Source organism: Podarcis gaigeae, assembly GCF_964106915.1.
Source record: "Podarcis gaigeae genome assembly, chromosome: 16".
NCBI classification, from domain to species: domain Eukaryota; kingdom Metazoa; phylum Chordata; class Lepidosauria; order Squamata; family Lacertidae; genus Podarcis; species Podarcis gaigeae.
Genome location: NC_139693.1, coordinates 42,818,560 through 42,824,559, shown reverse-complemented (window position 1 = coordinate 42,824,559; position 6,000 = coordinate 42,818,560).

Here is a 6,000-nt window from a genome sequence, read left to right as displayed (position 1 = left end):
TTGCAGGACCTTCGCGCGGAGGCTGTCTCCTGGTACGTAGAGGACTCCCTTGCGTAGGAGCAGGCCGTCTCGCACTTGGAATTCGTCGCCCCTCGCCTTGCCACTGCACACCTCCTCCATCTTGGCTCGGGCGAACGAGTCCGTTTGCAGCGCGCGGCGCACCGCGTCCAGGTCCACCGTGGCTGACGCGCATGCCCACGCCTGTGGTGTGAAAATGTGCTTGGCCGCCGCCGGTGCTTCTGCCTCCAGATACTGCGGTTTTCTGGACAGCGCGTCCGCCAAGACGTTGCTGTTTCCTGGGATGTACTCAATTCTGAAGTCGAAATCTGCAAAGAACTCCGCCCAGCGGATGTGTCGCTGGTTCAGGAACCTCGCCGTGCGCCAGTACTCCAAGTTCTTATGGTCTGTGCGGACCTGCACCGTGTGCTTGGCTCCGACGAGGAAGTGCCGCCACGCCTTGAAGGCTGCATGTATGGCCAGCAACTCCCTGTCCCAAATGGTGTAGTTCTGCTCCGCTTTGCTGAGTTTTCTGGAGTAGAAAGCGCACGGCCTCCAGTCCCCCTGGTGGTCTTGCTGCAACAGAACGGCTCCCATGGCCCTGTCTGAGGCGTCCGTCTCCACTCTCATGGGCCTGCTGGGATTTACGTGCAGTAGGTTCTCTTCGGAAGCGAAGAGCTGCTTGAGCTTCTGAAAGGACTGCTCTGCCTGCTCCGTCCAGATGAACCTCTTCTTCTTGGAACTGAGGGTGTCGGTGATGGCCGCTGTCTGCATGGCGAAACCCCTGATGAACTTGCGATAAAAGTTGGCAAAACCGACAAACCTCTGTACTTCCTTCCTATTGCGTGGGCTCTTCCAATCCAGTACTGCACGTACCTTGGCACCGTCCATAGCCAGTCCCTTGTCGGACAGTTTGTAGCCCAAGAAATCCACCTCCGTCTTGTCGAACTGGCACTTCTCCAGCTTGGCGTACAGCCTGTGCTCCCGCAGCCTCTGCAGAACTTCCCTAACATCTCTCTCGTGAGCCTCCGGCGATTCCGAGAAGATTAGGATGTCATCCAGGAAGCAGACGCACTTCTTGTAGAGGAGACCCGCCAAGACATGATGCATGAAGGCTTGAAAGCAGTGGGAACCATTTTTTAATCCAAAAGGCATAACTCTGTATTCATAAGTGCCCAGCGGCGTAAACATGGTTGTTTTCCACTCGTCGCCTTCCCGTACGCGAATGAGATTGTACGCTCCGCGCAGATCCAACTTGGTAAAGATGCGACCCTTCCTCACCGTCGCCAGCAGGTCATCGATCTTGGGCATAGGGAATGCTGAGGGCTTGGTCTTGAGGTTCAAGAAGCGGAAATCAACGACCAGCCTCTTTTGGGGCGTGTCCCGCTTCTTTACAAAGAACACGGGACTGCCTCCTGCCGCCTTGGACTCCCGGATGAATCCCCGCTTCAGGTTGTGATCTATGAACTCCCTGAGCTCTTGCAATTCATCCTCAGACATGGAGTACAGTTTCCCCGTCGGGAGCGTCGCCCCGGGCAGGAGGTCGATCTTGCAGTCGTAGGGTCTGTGGGGTGGCAGCTTATCCGCCTCTTTCTCGCAGAAGACCTCCAAAAACTCCTTGTATTTGTTAGGCACCGCTTGCAACATGCCCAAGTTCAGCTGTGGTCCATCCTCGTGCCCCTCATCTTCCAAGTCCGCCAGGATGCAGTGTTCTGCGCAGTAAGAGGAGCCGAAGGTCAGTTGCCGCTGGTACCAAGCTAATGCCGGGCTGTGCCTATCCAGCCAACTCATTCCCAACACTATGGGCGTGTCTGACAGGCGGGTGACGTTGAAGCTGATGACCTCACGGTGGTTTCCAATGCGCATCACCATTGGCGGCGTCTGCTGTAGCACTTGCCCTCCCAGTAGCTCCCTGCCGTCCACTGTGACGACTTTCAGAGGTACCGCCGCTGGCAGAAGGGCTATGCCATGTTGCTGGAGGAACTGCATGTCTATAAAATCTGCATTGCTCCCCGAGTCGACGGTGATGGGAATTTCCACAAGTAGCCCATTGGGGAGCTGAAGGGATGCGGTGAGCTGCACTACTGGTTTGGGTGGGAGGGGGTCGGTGGGCTGTAAGATCCCTGGGGATTGCTTCACTGACTTGTCTGGCTGGTCCCCAGAGACGCCATCTCCAGCCAGACAGTGGAGTTTTCCTGCTGCGACTCCCTCTGCTGAATTGCGTCTGTTACTGTCGCTGCGGCTGCAGTATGCTTGTGAAACCGCTGGGGACACTCTTTTGCAATATGCTGAGCACTGTCGCAGATGTAGCACTTCCTGGTTCCTCTAGGAGGCTTCATCTTGACTGCTCCCGGAGTTAGGGCTCCGACTGTGGAGTGAGCCTTAGCACCACCTATCTCCATCGGCTCCTCTCCCCCTCCCAGCGGAGGCATGGATCGAGCGCGCGCCGCCTCCTTGGAGAAGGGAGGCAGTCCTCTCGCTGGCGTGCGTCCCAAATGCCCTTCCTCCCTGCCCCAAGGGCGTCCTTCCAACCGAACCCCAATGGAGAGTGCCCGTTCCACCACTTCCTTGGTGGTTTGGGGTCTTCCCCCCCTTGCGATCTCGTCTTTCACAGCTCCGCTCAACCCCTCCCAGAACAGGTCTCTGACGGCAGGCGATTCTTTCTCCCGGGCTAGTACATTCACCAATCCGAAAAAACGTGAATGATATTGCCTCACAGTGGCTTTACCTTGTCTTAGTCCGTGAATCTCCCTCCTAGCGATATCCACATCAATCTCAGATAAAAAACACGCATCCATCACTTTAATGAAGGCAGCCGCATTTTGGAGGGCTGGATCCTTGTCTCTCCATAGATTGCGCAGCCACGATTTTGCCTCCCCCCGCAAATGCGAAATAATAAATCCCACTTTCTCTCCCTCATTTTTAAAGTCTTTGTCAAGCAGCTGCAATGCATAAGTCACATCTGCTCTGAAGTTAGGATACTCCTGCAGGTCCCCATTGAAGTGAGATACCAGGCTCCCTCCTCTGTTTCCCTTCTGGTCTGGTGGCTGGTAGCCTCTGTGTACTTAGCACTTCTAACCTGGTTCGCAGATCCTGGCAGGCAGCAGCTGCTTCCTGTTCTTTCTTTCTGGAAGCCGCAATTTCTGCAGTCAACTGCGTCACTGCGTTTTGCAAACTCGCTATCCTCTCTTCGGTAGTCATTTCCCTGTTTTTCGTGAGCTCGCGAAGCACCAATCTTCACCCCTCGCTGCTTTCCCGCACTCCACGAGGTTGCAAAATTGGTGAATACGGAGAGGGGACTTACTGTCAGGACTGCCGCTAGGTCCCAGCTCACAGAGGACCAACGCCCAGTGGATATTATATACAAAAGTCTTTATTGAAGTTTAGTTTCCATTTCCAAGCTCTGGGCGCGCAGGCCCACGTCTTAACGCTAGACCGGCTAAGTCCCCTCTGACTCACTGCTCCACCCACACCAGTTTAAGATTCTAGCCCGGCTCCACCTCTTGCGCTGCTCTTTCCTGCGTTGGGTCCTTCTGCCCTCTGGGGTTCCCTCCTTCCTGGACTCCTCTGACGCGGAGCCTCCTGAGTCTTGCCCCTCCCTCCGGCAGGCTTTAGGACCTGGCTCCCTTCCCGGGCTCCCCGCTGTGCCGCGCTCCTGTACATTTGAACTTGGCGCGCGCGCCCAGCCGGTGACTTTCCTTCTGACCGTTTCCCCGCTTCCTGATGTGGGTGTTGCCAAACCTGACTCCTCTCCTCCCTCTGGTGGTGAGGACACTGGTCCCGACTCCTGGGACTCCCCCTCCCCACTGCGCTCTGGTGGAGACGCTGGCCCTGATCTCCAGCTGCTGTTCAGAGACTCCCCGCTGGCCCCTCCCTCTTGAGGTTTCTCCCTTGGAATCTCCCTTGCTCTGGCCACCGGCGCTCCCTTCTGTGAGTCCTCCGATTCGCTAGAGAGGCTTGTGGAATAACTCTGGCCACTGTCACTGCCTGCGCCCCCCTCGTACTCCTCCTCCTCACTCTCCATTTGCTCCCCCTCCTGTGTCTCTCCTTCTGAACCCCTGACAGCAACAAAACCAATCAGAGCTTTATCTTCTTTCATTTTAAGTGGATGGAAACCCAAACACCTTTTTGCTTTGGTTGGAGGTGATTCTGGTGCACACCCTTAAAACACCATGCGAATTGAAATAAGTCCTTTCAAAGCTTATTCGTCTTCTTTCTACGCATATGGAAGCGAAAAGACGGTTTTGTGTTATTTGGGACTCATTACACATACTTTGCGATTTCTGGGTTAATGAGCATTAACACCACGGAACACGATCTGAAATAAGCGAAATCCAAATTTCTTCTTTCTATGTAGCTGGAACGCAAAACAACCTGTTTGGGGAGGTATAGGCTCATTACACTTCGCTTTGCTATTTGTGCTTGGAAAGAACAATGCAAACATTTTCGTCTGCTTTCTATTGACATGGAACCAAAACACCTATGCTTGATTACGGCTGTTAAGAAACATTTCACTCTGAGATTTTTGGGTGAATGTGCATTCTAACCAGAAAAACACCAATTTGCAACAAAACCAATCAGAGCTTTATCTTCTTTCATTTTAAGTGGATGGAACCCCAAACACCTTTTTGCTTTGGTTGGAGGTGATTCTGGTGCACACCCATAAAACACCATGCGAATTGAAATAAGTCCTTTCAAAGCTTATTCGTCTTCTTTCTACGCATATGGAAGCGAAAAGACGGTTTTGTGTTAATTGGGACTCATTACACATACTTTGCGATTTCTGGGTTAATCAGCATTAACACCACGGAACACGATCTGAAAGAAGCGAAATCCAAAATTCTTCTTTCTATGTAGCTGGAACGCAAAACAACCAGTTTGGGGAAGTTTAGGCTGATTACACTTCGCTTTGCTATTTGTGGGTGGAAAGAACATGGAAAGAACAATCCAAACATTTTCGTCTGCTTTCTATTGACATGGAACCAAAACACCTATGCTTGATTACGGCTGTTAAGAAACATTTCACTCTGAGATTTTTGGGTGAATGTGCATTCTAACCAGAAAAACACCAATTTGCAACAAAACCAATCAGAGCTTTATCTTCTTTCATTTTAAGTGGATGGAACCCCAAACACCTTTTTGCTTTGTTTGGAGGTGATTCTGGTGCACACCCTTAAAACACCATGCGAATTGAAATAAGTCCTTTCAAAGCTTATTCGTCTTCTTTCTACGCATATGGAAGCGAAAAGACGGTTTTGTGTTAATTGGGACATTACACATATGTCAGGACTGCCGCTAGGTCCCAGCTCACAGAGGACCAACGCCCAGTGGATATTATATACAAAAGTCTTTATTGAAGTTTAGTTTCCATTTCCAAGCTCTGGGCGCGCAGGCCCACGTCTTAACGCTAGACCGGCTAAGTCCCCTCTGACTCACTGCTCCACCCACACCAGTTTAAGATTCTAGCCCGGCTCCACCTCTTGCGCTGCTCTTTCCTGCGTTGGGTCCTTCTGCCCTCTGGGGTTCCCTCCTTCCTGGACTCCTCTGACGCGGAGCCTCCTGAGTCTTGCCCCTCCCTCCGGCGGGCTTTAGGACCTGGCTCCCTTCCCGGGCTCCCCGCTGTGCCGCGCTCCTGTACATTTGAACTTGGCGCGCGCGCCCAGCCGGTGACTTTCCTTCTGACCGTTTCCCCGCTTCCTGATGTGGGTGTTGCCAAACCTGACTCCTCTCCTCCCTCTGGTGGTGAGGACACTGGTCCCGACTCCTGGGACTCCCCCTCCCCACTGCGCTCTGGTGGAGACGCTGGCCCTGATCTCCAGCTGCTGTTCAGAGACTCCCCGCTGGCCCCTCCCTCTTGAGGTTTCTCCCTTGGAATCTCCCTTGCTCTGGCCACCGGCGCTCCCTTCTGTGAGTCCTCCGATTCGCTAGAGAGGCTTGTGGAATAACTCTGGCCACTGTCACTGCCTGCGCCCCCCTCGTACTCCTCCTCCTCACTCTCCATTT